Source organism: Arachis duranensis, chromosome 5 (genome assembly GCF_000817695.3).
Source record: "Arachis duranensis cultivar V14167 chromosome 5, aradu.V14167.gnm2.J7QH, whole genome shotgun sequence".
Classification (NCBI taxonomy): Eukaryota; Viridiplantae; Streptophyta; class Magnoliopsida; order Fabales; family Fabaceae; genus Arachis; species Arachis duranensis.
Genome location: NC_029776.3, coordinates 23,340,737 through 23,355,742, shown reverse-complemented (window position 1 = coordinate 23,355,742; position 15,006 = coordinate 23,340,737).

The window sequence follows — 15,006 nt, the reverse complement described above, 5'->3', positions numbered from 1 at the left end:
AAAAAATATTTTATTTGATTTTAACACTTAAACTATATAACACCCTATGACTAAATATTAAATAGTATAGATATTGACGAGATAAGCCTCAATGTAGTCCCTGAAGTTGCATTCGAGTTTCATAGTAGTCCCTGAATTTAAAAATTCCTCAGAGTCATCCTCGAACTTGCACTCCGGGACTCAAAGTGGTCCTTCCGGCAATTTCAGCACATGTGGCGCAACCGGAAAGCTTAGCTGGCAGCGTTGGTGACATGTGGGACTCACAACGGCTAGCTGATGTGGCAGAGTAAACTCTTTCGACTCAATTTGGTCCCTCAGGTGAAGTTAAAACCCTAATCCCCTTTTTTGAAGGCCACATTGTTCACTCTGCTGTCTCCTCGTCGGTGCTGTGTTCTTCTGTTCTCCCTCTCTGAAACCCGAAGGTTATGGCTAGCACGAGCAATGCAGCTGGGAGCTCGAACAACCCACTATCGTTTGAAAGCATCATGAGGAGAATAAACAGAAACAGAGAAGCTCGTTTGCCAAAAATGAAAAAAAAAATCATGGGAAGCCTAGTTTCTCTAAAAGAGGTAAGCCAAAAATGAAAAAAAAATGTGGTTCCTCTGTTTTTTGATATTGTTGTTAATCTAATATTCACAAAAGTTTAGGCCGTTTTTTCTATTATAATTGGTGGATATGAACGCCTCTGTTCTGTTCTCTGTGCTAGGGTTTGATCACTACTGGCTTTCGTAGTGGTTTGGCCAAGAAAATTGTAGAGTATGAGTGTTTCTTGTGTTTTGATGATATGAAAACCTATTCTTTATGTGTTAGGGTTTACTGCTCTTAGTGGAGGAGTTTTCAAACTGTTAATGTGTTTCAGGACAATGACTCTGATCAATGAATTTGTTAAACAGAATTTGCATGATCACAGTAGAAGTAAAGATCTTTTGGGAGTTAAAATTTTTTGTAACTCTGATAATAGATTTTGAATTTGACTGATTTACCTAATTGCCTTTTTTTGTATTGGGTTGGTTTAGTTAAACTGAATGTAATATGTAATGCTGTTTAGTTAAACTGAGTGTATGATCATAAAGGATTCTTGCATACATAAGTTAGAGTAATATAAATTAAGTTTTGTAATTGCTAATGAAGTTAACTTAGCTATTGGAATAGTCAAATTGTTTGATGAATTTGGTCTGGACTAGTGGATTAGTTGTGGGAAAAGGTATGTAAATTTGAATGGTTTGATCCACCAAGATTGAAGTTAGTGTCTAGAGAACTACTATTTACCATTACTATTTCTAGATGGTTTTTCTTGTTTCATCTCCACCTTCAGTGTTATATATTATTTTATTATTTTTTAACCTCTCTAATTAGTGATTACTTTAGCTCTAAATTTAGCAGATTTTTTTTATTTCTGTGTGCCTTTTTTTGTTGCTAGTAAATTGTAGTTGTATATATATATTTTTCTCAGTTGTAAAAGAAAAAAAAAGGTCTTGGTCTTGGAATTTGTGGGGAACTACATGGAGAGTGAAGTTTGGTGCCTGTCCTTGTGATTTATTTGCCAGTTTGATTTAAGGCACATATTGCTTATTATATATGCTGAATTAATCCTGGACTGATTATATGATGTTAATACACTGGGCTGCTGTCTATATATGCAGAATTAATCATGGACTGATTATATGCTGCATAATGTTCTGTCAATCTATTATTACTCATTTATCCTGTTCTGCATAATGTTCTGTAACAGTGCTGTGTAGGGACTAGTTTGATGTCATTTACATAAGTCTAGGGACTAGTTTGATGTTACTTGAACAAGTCTAGGGACTATTTTGATGTCACTTATATAACTGTAGGGACAGTTTTGTTGCTCGAAAACAACTATCTGACCCCTTCTTTGGGATCTGAAACAGGGCCTTATAAATGCAGTTAAGGAGATTTTTCTAGATGTCCATCACAGATTCTGTGTTTGGCATCTGTGGAAGAACTTCAATAAGCAATGGAAGGATCTCCAGCTTAGAGGGCTACTTTGGGATTGTGCAAGGTGTACTAGCCAAGATGGCTTCCTTGATATCATCAAAAGATTGAAAGGGTTAATAAGGAAGCCTGGGAGTATTTGAACAAGTGGCCCTATGCAAGGTGCAACATAGGAAACTGCTACAAGGCTTGCAAATTTCATGAAGTTTGTGCCCAACCCTGGATTCAAGGCACCCAGACACAAAAAATGAAGATTAGGATGATTATGTTTAGAAAAAGCAGGCTGTTTTTTTGTATCTATTTTGCTGATGTTATTTACAATGCCTAAAATATTGTCCCAGTGTTGGGAATTTTAGTATTTGAATTTTATCAAGTCAATATGTCAACAACTTTGATACACTTGATGTTTTGGCTCTATATTATGTCTTTTTTGAATCAAACATTACCAATATGAATTATGAATTATGACTTTATTGAATTGAGTTTTCTCAACCTTTTGTTTATATCTTATCCTCTGTTACAAACTTAAGAGTAGTTCAAATCCTGTCCATTTCTATTTCATTGAAAAGAAGTCCAGGAACAAAAGTATGCATATAATCAAACACTTTAATTTCCATTTCTTTCAAACAAAAGGATAGGAACAAGTACATGAACAAGGAATGCATATAACATGCATGTCATTTGTTTTTTGCTAGATATAGTTGACCCTGCTGTCTATCCAACTTTAATACAAGAACACCAATTACAATCAGCAGCATGAACACAAACATCAAAATTCTCCCCATTTTTAGAACCCTAATTTCAGCTTCTAATTTACCAAATTTTCAAGCCATCTTCATCTTCCATTCTTCATCGTCAACTGAATGTCTTGTTCTATCATCACATGGCATGGCATCTTCCAAAACTTTATCAACCCACATAAATAATCCACACCATTTCTTACCCACATTCTGCACATCAAAAAAAATTCAATCAGCAAAATTTATATCCATAAATACAGCAATCAACAACAATAATACTTACATTGTAGTTCGAGCAACCCAGGAACGGTCTTCCTAGATTAGAATCCGTCCCTGACCACCGCAGCACCGGTCTCAACCTGCAGGCACACCATTCTGACAAACGAGCTTTTCTGTTTTTGTTCATTCTCCTCATGATGCTTCCAAATGATAGTGGGTTGTTCGAGCTCCCAACTGCATTGCTCGTGCTTGCCATAACCTTCGGGCTTCAGAGATGGAGAACAGAAGAACACAGTACCGACGAGGAGACAACAGAGTGAACAATGTGATCTTCAAAAAAGGGGATTAAGGTTTTAACTTCACCTGAGGGACCAAATTGAGTCGGAAGAGTTTACTCTGCCACATCAGCTAGCCGTTGTGAGTCCCACGTGTCACTAACGCTGCCAGCTAAGCTTTCCGGTTGCACCACATATGCTGAAATTGCCGGAAGGACCACTTTGAGTCCTGGAGTGCAAGTTCGGGGATGACTCTGAGGAACTTTTAAGTTCAGGGACTACTATGAGACTCGAGTGCAACTTCAAGGACTACATTGAGCCTTATCTCAGATATTGACATACAAAGTTATATTGGGAATAACATTCAATTTTTGCATGACTACACACCCACCGACAAATGCAAAAAATCAGAAGAGCAGTAACATATATAGAATTTAGAATATTAACAACAATTAATAATAAATCAATAATTAATTCAAAAAATTAACAAGTAAAGATTAACTCAAAGAATTAATAATCAGTACTAATTAATTCAAAAAATAATTAACTCAAACAATAATTAATTTAAAAAATTAACAAACAATCAAAATAGCATAAATTTAAAACAAACCTAAATTATATCCACCTAACATAACATTATTTAATTTCTTATTATATTAAATTAAGAGAGAAGGACAAATAGGTTCCTGACCTTTTGTCCCGCGGACATTTTTGTCCCTGACCATTGAAAAATACTTTTAAGTCCTGACCTTCACAAAATTTGGACAGATTAGTCCCTCCGTCCAAATACCTCCGTCAGACCCAACGGAAAAGGCTGACGTGGCTCCCGTAATGCTTGTCACGCATACGCGTCGCATGCAAACCTTCTCTCTCACACATACGCGTGGGTCACGCAGACGCGTCACCATGAATTCAACAAATCTCCCCTTTTCTTCATCAATTCTCCACTTTGCATGTTTTTTTTTCCATTTCTTTCAAGTCATTCTTACCTTCAAAACTTAAAAGAAAGTTACAATGATGAAACTGCTCTCAAAGTTTTAGTAACATTTTTCGTCGGTTTTTTTCTTTTTCTTTTTTATTTTATGTATCATCATAGCTTTGCATTGTACATCAAAATGTTAATTTAGTATTCTTTTACATCGTACTCTTATTCCAGTACTCTCAATGATTTTATTCTTAATATTATTTTTGAATCTAACGTTTACGATTATATTATTACCTATGATTAATTTTTTATTTAATTTGTCTTTTTTAATGAGATCATAATTTATATTATAAAATAGAATTACACTAAAATATAGTACACGAGAATTACAATTATAAAAGAGAGTGCTAAAAATAATAAAAATTAAATATTTATCTTGACAATGATGGAAATAAATATAAAAGTTTTTTATGATATTTTTATATAGATATTTTTAGTACTCTTAGTACTCTTTTTTAGTACGCTATAATTTTACTATTATTATTTTATACAAAAAATTAATAAATAAAAAATGTATATAAACAAAAAAAAGAATAAAGAATAATAATATCCATGAGAGAGTACTAAAGAAAAAATATTATAAAAAAAACAACAAAATTAATCATATGAACAATGAAGTACAAAATTGGGAGATAGAAAATAAATTTCAATCTAACGTGAAAATGTAAATGTAAAAGCTATCATTTTTAGCTTTGGCTAAACTTGGGTTGAAGAGCAGAATTACGTTTACGTTCAGAAGAAGAAAAAATAGGCAAACTAAAAAGTAAAACTTTAAAAAATGGAAAAAAAAGCATGCAAAATGGAGAATTCATAAAGGAATGGGGATTTGTTAAATTCATATCGACACGTACGCGTGAGAGAAAAGTTTGCCAGGCGACGCGTACGCAAGACAAGCATTTTCCGTTAGGAATTTGGACTGAGGGACTGATCCGTCCAAATTTTGTGAAGGTTAGGAACTTAAAAGTATTTTTCAATGGTCATGGACGAAAATGTCCGCGGGGCAAAAGTTCAGGGACCTATTGTTCTTTTCTCCTAAATTAATGTAACAAGTCCTAATCACACACTTCATTAAAAAATTTAATAAAAAAACTTAATAAAATCCTAAACAAACAAAAAAAAAAGAAAAAATACAAAAAATATAAAAAAATTACTTTAAATTGTGGCTGTAGGATGATGAAAGCGTAGTGGTGACAAGAGGCGACAGTGAAACCTACGATGGTGGAACTAAGGTTTAGTAATATAACAAACAACTAAAAGAAAAAAATGGACAACAACCTTAGTTTACCTTTGGCGCAGTGGACCTCAACTGCGGTGACAGCGACCCGATGACGATCTCCAACGATAAAGGACGCTGACAGCTGCAGAAGAAGCTTTCAACGGAGATTCCAACAACAGTGACGACGCCGTACTGATCTGTGACGACAATGGGGCTAAGCAGTTGTGACGACCATAGCTCCAGGTGGTGGCGCAACAATGTTCTTCAATTGGCGCAACACCGCATTTAACTAAATTCTATTATCGTCAGAAAATTCCGTCACTAAATTTGATGCTAATAAAATTAACTTGTGTGTCTCTATTTATCGTCGGATTATTTAGTTACGAAAATTTTAAATTTGATTATAATTTATTCGAAGGATGAATTTTAACTTGTAATCGTCGAAAAATCTGCTACTAAATCCACTAATAATATCCATTGTTATATCCAATAATAAACACGAAGATATTAAGCGCATTTTTTATAGTGTAAAATATAAATTTGCCACAAATTCAAGTTTCTATAAATAAAAATATTAGTTAACTTTGTATGTAAGATGCGCTACTGAGATAGACTATCTACTGCTAGGCTCTCTAGCTAGTTACATTTTATGATTCGCGAATCAACCTAGAATTTGATGATGAAAAAATGGTGTATATAATATCGCATCAATGAAAAGCTATTAAAATTAAACTTGTGTATATGTGTGTTTTTTTTTTATTTTACATAATGAGATATCATATTAACTTATATATATGATATTCATTATTATTAAATATCATAAATTAACATATATTCTATTTACTATTAAATAAGATAAGAACATGATTTGTTAAATTTGAACTAATTCCATATTGTATTTCAGTAATCAACCCATAATTTATCTAATTTAATGGTAAATAATAAGTTAATTAGGATTGTGTATGTCCAATCCCATCATCATCTAGTTACAGCTATCTCATGAACAATTTCCAACACTAATTCTTGAGCAAACCATGATTAAATAAATAGGCGAAGCTGAAGAAGTTGTTTTCCCATTGAAGATTAATGATTCATTGTTATTGCCTTGTTGTGCATGTGAACCCTCAGTTGTAAGAGCACCCGTTTGCCTATTTATATGCTTCAATCTTTCTTTAACATTATTTGATGCTTAAATTAACAAAGAAAGCAAAAGACAAAAAGTGCATTTGTCCACATCACAAAGCTTGCATTGGCCATGGACCTTCCCTTTGTGTTAAGGGCCTACACACAAGCAATGCACACATTCACGGATCGCTTTGAGCCCCTAAAGTGTTCTCTTCATCAATAATTCCTTGAAGGAAGAGACCCCACTTTTAAATGTAAGATTTTGCATATTGTAAAAACAATACAATAATTAAAATAGAAATGTTAGACTCCATCAAAATTTATTATTTTTTATTATTATTTAATTATTAATTTAATTTTTAATATTTTAGTCTAATTTTTTTTAATTTAGTAATTCAACAACATATTTTATTATATATTTTTAAACATTAATAACTAATTACTAGTAAAAAATAATAAATTCTGATGATCTTCTAATATTTTTTTAATTAAAAAAATCAACTATATTATGTACATTAAAATTTAGATATTTAATAATCAACTATTTTTAGAATACATATTTAAATACAAAATATATATTAAAAATAAATTAAAAAATAAATTATCATTTCGAACTATGAAACTTTAAAAAACTAACAAATTTAATCATAAATGAGTGAAACTAGTTTTACACTGATAAAAGATCATTTTTATATATGTAAGAAAAGTATCCGAATTTTAATTTTATTCATACGTAGATTTATTAATATTCTGATTTTTTTAGTAGAAATGATAATTTTTTGTCTTTTATAAATACAAAGTTAGTTTATCTATTTATAGATAGATTTATCAACATATTGAATTTTTATAGATAAAACTGATAATTTATTCAAAAATATATTTATACACAAATAAATGATAATTAATTTTTTATGTGTATGTAGTATTTTTGAGATAAATTATAAGTTATAAATAAAATAATTTTGGTAAACATAACTTTAAATTTTAAAAATATCAGAAAATAATTTTACTAATCTTGTAGTTGTAGGTAGTGTTTGGAAGTATTTTGAGATAAAGATATAAAGATAATAAACCAAAAAAAAAAATAAAAAATAGAAGTATGTTTGGTTATTATTTTAAGGGTCTTATCAACACTTGTTAAAGATATTACAAAGTAGAAAGTTTGATAGAAAATATAAATTAGCTGTTAGAATTTATATGTTTTAATAATACTCAATGCATGGAAAGAAATATTTTTTTTCTTTTATTCTATTAACTATTAACTGATGAACCCCCTTTGGAGCTAAATCAATATTTCAATATTTCTTTTTCTGAATAATTTAATGTATTAGCACTTCCCTTCATTTGATGGCCTAGAAAGACCCTTATCCCAAGGCAAATAACGATGAGACACATACGTATGAAATGACAGAGAGTAAAAGACAATAACTCTATTTTGGCTTAGCTGTGATGAGTGTGCACAGTGCACACCCATGTGGGCACTTTTGGTTTTTGCTATTATGGAATGTTCATTGCTTCATCATGTCATTTAGATCAATGCTGCCAAATTAGGTACCGTATCCAAAAGTACCAAATCTATGCAGAGATAAGTGGATGTCGTACATCTTCAAAGAACCTGGGAACAAAGAAAAAATAAACTTCGTTTTGTTAAGAAAATCTTAAAATAGTGGTAGTTACTAGTTAGGCTAAAAAAAATTAATATGATTGTTTTAGTGGTCATTTTTTTTTGTTATGGAAAAGATATTGGTGTTGTGCAATGAAATGGACGTATGGACAATTTTTACTGTTCTGGTGTTAGGCCAAAATGTAAGTTACGTTTTATTTTTTTTCGCATTCTTTTTTTTTTTTTGTTCAGGAAAAGAAACAAATGCAGCATGCGTTTTGTTTTTTATAAGGTTTTCAAAAGAAAAAATTTTAATTTAAGTCCAAACGTAGGCTGCGTTTTAGTATGGGTAATATTTTTTGTTTTGTTTTGAAATAACAAAACGCATCTTGCGTTTTGCTTTTTTGTGTCAGATTTATTTTTAGAATACGCAAAATGCAGATTGCGTTTTATGGGGGTGTCAGCTATCTTTTTTATAAACTAAAAATGCAGGTTGCGTTTTGATTAAAAAAATATTTTAATCAAGAGCCCGCCTATAAATACGAAGCAAGGCTTTCATTCAACTTGCCTCACTTTACTTCTATTTATTCTATTCTTCTTTCTTCCACATATGTCGTAGTGCTTAGTTTTTTTTGGCAATTAAGTGTGTCAAAAAAGTCGGATTAGGTGATGTTGAAGTTATAAAAATATTACAAATTTGCGAGTGTATTATAACGGTGAGGTTATACCAAACACACGTGAAGGAGTATCTTTTGTTTGTGAATGTCCGTTATCATTTGCTATTTCATGTACCATGAGTTTTGTAGAGTTGCAAGATGGGCTTTGTAATAACATTCAAAGCTACATTTCAAAAAGGGTGAGTAATATTTTATACAGGAATCCTGTACAAGTATTTGGTGGGTTGATACAGTTTCAAATGATGCCCATCACTTATGATGCCAGTATGTAGCAGATGTTATGTATTTATCAACAAACCCGATTTTACGTGCCGATGATAGAGCTGTACGTTGAGTTCGAACAGCAGTCAGGGTTAGGCGCAGTTGGTGAGGAGGTCAATGTTGGAAGCTATTGCATCCCAAACTGTCGTCTAACACGGTCTATCGGGTGCCACTCCATGCATTCGAATGACACTAGCGGCGGCCTCATGGAGCACATAAATAAATAGAGAGCGAGATCATCCGGAACCCCCACTCCCATTTTTTCTTCTTCCCTCACTTGAGCCTAAACCCCTTCCCGGTTTTCTTCTTCCTCCACACCAGCACAATGTATCACTCCCTTACTCTCCCTTTCACTTTTAGCTCACTTCTCCTCACTTTCACTCTAAGCACAATGATTCACTGTTTCTCAACACATTGTTTCACTCTTGGTTGCCTGCGTTTTGACTTTTAAAGACCCGGATCACCGCCCATTCAACATGTGTTGCGCATTCAAGGCTGGATGCTGCCAAACGCAGCCTGCGACTTGCTTTTAATGCCTGCCAAATGCAAGCTGCGTTTTGGGAACCAGGCTAGTCAAAGGCCGCTCCTGTCTGCATGCAGGGAGCCAACGGACACGTTTCGATTTTCTGGACGCCCTTTACTTCCAATCACAGCCTACGTTTTACAGTGGGTGGCAGCTTCTTTTTTTTGTCCCATACAAAACGTAACCTGCGTTTTGCAGGTTACTGAGCGATGCAGGTCCACATTTGTGGAAAACACACCATGCACCCATATTGATAATTATCACCATTATTTAATCCATAACTAAATTAATTTCTGTTGTTTCAGAGGTGAAACCACAAAAATTAGGGTAAAATATTTATATAAACTAAAAGCAATTCAAAATTACATGAATCGCCCAAAGTAAAAAAACGTAATGTCAATGTCTCTATGCATGTTACTATATAAATAGAATTAGCTAAAGTCGAATTATAAATTGTAGTAGTAAATCGACTTAGCCTATATCGATTTAGTAGGGTTTAGAATAAATCAAATGAGATAGACTCGATTTACTAAGAGCATTAGTAAATCGAAATGAGAAGAATCGATTTACAAGGAGTAGGGATGGATATGTAATTCGAATCACCCAATTTTGATTTACTGTTTTAAATAACCAAAGTAAATCGAGTCTACTTGATTCGAATTACTATGATACCCAGCAAGTGATATAAATTGAATTCGACTAATTCGATTTACAAAGGATTAGTTCCTATATAAACATGATCAGAATGTTATAGATTCATTATAGTTGGTCACAATGGCTAATGATGATAGTTTTTTAGTTCTGGTGCACTATAGATGGTCGATTAAGAAAAAAAATACGTTCTGTAATTAAGTTTACTGATAAGAATCCACTTAGTATTTTTCTGAAAACTTTGACGAGTTTCACTGAATTTCAGAATACTATAATCCAAAAATTGGGGATGCAAGGCATGAAATGGGTAGAGAAGTTATTCTACAGAATTTCAATTTTCGTGTTGCGGGATGCTGTGAAGTACGATTCGTTCATCATAGGCAGCGACGAAGATTTGCAAGTTCTGTTTTATTGTCGTCGGCAGTTTTTCGAGGTGAGGACCCTGAGCTATTGGCCAAGCTTATAGATGTGGTATGCAATTTAGGAGGTTCGAACCAGAATCCTCAACCTTTAGCAATGGCTACCTGCTCTAGTTCAATGCCTATTGGTGCCTCTTCATCTGTGCCCATGATTGCACCTGAGGTAGTTTTGGTTGCCTCCTATCGTTCACAGCTGATCTAAACTGCAATCGTGACAGAGAAAGAGGTGATACTCAACCCTTCAGTGAGCTAATGATTACAACGGCTGGTACTCCTGATATGGTACCGATTTTCAGACATGGTGGAGCACCAGATGGTGTTAAAGATGTACTGCTGAATTATGATGATGATGATGATGATGATATGGAGCCCGTCAAGATTGCTGATGATAGTGATGATGACATAGCAGGATTAATCACCGTCCTTGCCAGGTACATCACAACTTATCAACAACAATGCATCATAATCTGCTACTCATCTAAGCTATCACTCTTCATATTCAATAGGTTCTCCAACCTCAATCTTTTACAAATCATCATTAGGTTTCCCTTTCCACTTTACTATCCACATGCCACTCCACCAATCTACTCTAATTATTCCATCCATAGTACGTTACGAACCTAAGTCACTGTCTCTAAGCTCATAACAGAAACACTCTTTTTTAATTCTCCCAAAACATGCTCGCTCATCCCAAAACCTAAACACTAGCTAGGGGGATCTTAAATAAGCATTATGGAAATTTAGAAGACTAGAGGAATGCTTAAAAACACAAAAATACAATTTCTGTAAAATAGGATAGTCATGCATATGCATGCCTTCCACATACGCATGAGTTCAGAATTTTGCCAATATAATGAGTTGATATAAATATAATGAGTTGATGATGATTGTGAATTATTGATATAAATATTGAGTTTGGTGAAAAATTATGCATGAGATTGGTGAATAACTAAAAGGGTTCGTATATGAAATTATGATGTTGATGAGTATAAATAATAATGATCGATGATGTGTTAAGGATGGATAGTGAATTGATGTGGTGTAGTTTGAATAGATGGAATTAACATGTGTATGTATGAATGTGAAAAATATGATGATAGGTTGATAAGAAAATGTTGGTATTTTTAGGTAATTAATGATTGACAAATGACATGTTGAACGTTTGGTGAGTTATGATATGGCATGAGATGGTTTTGAATAGAATTTGGTTGGTTTTGGTTTGGAAAACTTGAGTTTTAAAGTTTTGGTAAAAATAAAATTTTAATGAATTTCGGCGGTTTATAATTTGAGCTTCAGACTTTGGATTTGAATGAAATCTATTTTAAAATAAATATAATTTCAAGAGCTTTAAAACGATATAAAGTTTTTAGAAATCAAAATTTTGTAGAAGAAGTTATGAACGCTGAAAATTAGGTACAGAAAACTGAAATTTTTCTAAGTGTAGAAAACCAGAAAGTGTGATTTGGGTTGTGTACACACAAGGGTACGTACGCACATATTGGGAAGGTTGTTATGTTGTGTGCATACGCATAACACTTACGTGCGCACACTACCCTGTTTTGCACAAAAACTCCATTTTTCAGCATTTGACCTTCTCAACAAGCCTGTAAACCTCTGAAACTATTATTTTGATGGAAATTCACTATTTTTGAACTATTAAATATTTCTCTACAACTCTGATTAAATTTTATTAGTAAGGTTTTGAGTCATGAAATAAGGGTTAGCGAGTGGAAGAAAATAGAATTGGCATCGAAGGAGTTAAAGAAGGGGATACTTGATTTGATGAGATGATGAAAGTAATGAATGAGACAATAGATGAATGATAGTTAATGTGAAGAAGATTAATTAAACTTGAATGAGATGTGAGACAAGAAAGCTTAAAATATTAGTTATGAGGATGGAGTTATTGAGTAAATACTTTGAGGATAGACGAGTAATCCCTATCCGAGTTATGATTCTATAGATAGATGAGTAATTCCTATCCGAGGATAGACGAGTAATCCCTATCCGAGTTATGATTTTGTGGATAGATGAGTAATTCCTATCCGAGATGAGATTTTGAGGATAGACAAGTAACTCCTATTCGAGATGCGATTTTATGGGTGGACGAGTAATTCCTATCCGGGATAGACGAGTAATTCCTACCTGGGTTAAGGTCTGAGCCATCTACCTGAGTAGACAAGTAATACCTATTTTAGGTTGGGTGAAACACCGGCATGGGGAGGCGAGTAATACCTGTTCCATGTTGTGGTGTTGTGTCCATGGTTAGCTACCAGGACATGTCGGGTTTGGCTATATAACCGACAAATGAGACTCATCAGCCGTAGGGCAAGTATGCATCATGTGTATTTGTATGTTTTGTTTGAGTGTGCATTGTCTTGGCTTGCTTAATTATTTATTCATGTTAATTACTAATCGCTTACTTGTTATATATACTTTCTGTATGTGCTTGTCTTATCTGTTTTGCTTGTCTGTGCACTGAAATTCAGGAGGGTTGGAGGGAGGTGGGAGACCAAGAGGATAAGTCATGATTGAGTTAGAACTTTAAGATCTTTATACGACCTACCTTACTTGTGATTTAAAATTATAGTTTTAAGATTTATAATTTGAGTGTCGGAGTTCTAGGATCACCGCTGGCTTTTTCAAGACCTTATATATTATGTATGTGGACACCTTAACCATACTAAGAACCCCCGATTCTCATCCCATACAATATTGTTGTTTTTCAGATGCAGGTCGAGAGGCACCTCGATAAGCGTCTGGAGTTCATTCTGCAAGCGAAGATTGGGATTATTATATTTTTGGGTTATTCTATGTGTATATTTATGTATATAGACTCTCCATATATATATATATAATTGTACTTTGCTTTTTTGAGAGGACTTTTGGAGAGATAGGTGTTCTGTTTATGTTTTTGGGATAATTTTGGGTTGTATATATATAAGTATATGTATACTCTAGCTGACCTTTGCTTTGCAGATCGAGTTAAGAGCTTGATTATTTGTATTTTGGAATTATGACCTTTATATGTACGTATAGCTTTCTTCTCATGTCGATCTTCGTACCTTGTATTTTTCGTTTTGTGGTTTTGCTTAAGTTTCTTTTCTTCAAGGCTCCTAAATATATATTTCTTTCAATTATATCTATATACGTCTTTTCTTTTAGAGGTCGTAATACCTTGTCACCTCTGCTTTACGACTCGAGTGTAAGATTCTGTGTGGTAGGGTGTTACAGAAATCAACACTAGAGCTCATAAATTTCACAGACCACAAGGGTTTAGAGAATCCTTATCATGTCCAATGATGTTTGGGGAAAAATCCAACAATAATCCAATGCAAGATTACACCTAAACAATAAAATCAAGAAGAATCTCAATTTCCCAAAACCAAAATTTGAAAATTTTCTAGGGCAGAGAACTAGAGCATGAGTCTTGAAATTTTTACCTCTTTGTTCAGTTAGAATTAAAGAGCTCAACTAAACAAACGCGTAGTCGCAAATAACACGCCAATCGGAGATCCAGAACTCAAGTTATAATCAAAACAAGATTGAGGTGAATAGTAGAACCCAAACCCTCTCTTCTCTTCTTCTCCAACGTTACCTTCTCTTCAATTGCTGAAATGAGGCTGAAATGTCTCATTAGTGAACTTATATTTGTTGGGCTTAGGCCTAATTTATGTTCGGTCTAACCAGTTTGTATTTTTGGTTCGTCTGGTCAAACCTCGGGCTAAAACCTTTAAAATAAGAGTCCATTTTTCTATTCTAAATATTTCTCTAAGTATTTTTACAATTTTTATTTTCTCATATGCAGTATCAGACAAATTTAAACCGGTACTGTCGACTAAATTACCGGTACGCATTTTTACACATTTTTTTGCAAAAAATTATATTTTTTCACTCGAAAAACTTACTGAATTCAAATCTCACCTTCAGATTTTTAAATTAGTATTTTTAAAATTTTCAACCTATTTTAGACAATTAAATTATTATTTTATTCTAATTAAACGACTAATAAATTTTTGGTTCTTACAAAAATTGCCAAAGACAAACCCAGATGATGCCAAAATTGTCCAGCTATAGAAATTGAGTTTAAAAAAGTGAAAAAAAGAATGGCCTAAATATAAATAACTCACTAAATGATGTTGCTGTTAAAGGTACTTGAAACTATGGAGATTCATTATTACACTATTTTGGCTTCTTATAGAGTTCAGTGCCATTAAGGTTTTATATATATATATATATATAAAATAACCCTTTTAGATAAAGAATAGTTCTTTATAATAAGAAAGAACTCATAATTATTAGTTGTAATTTCTTGCATCAACTCAAATAAAATCTCTAAAAATAGAACTTTGT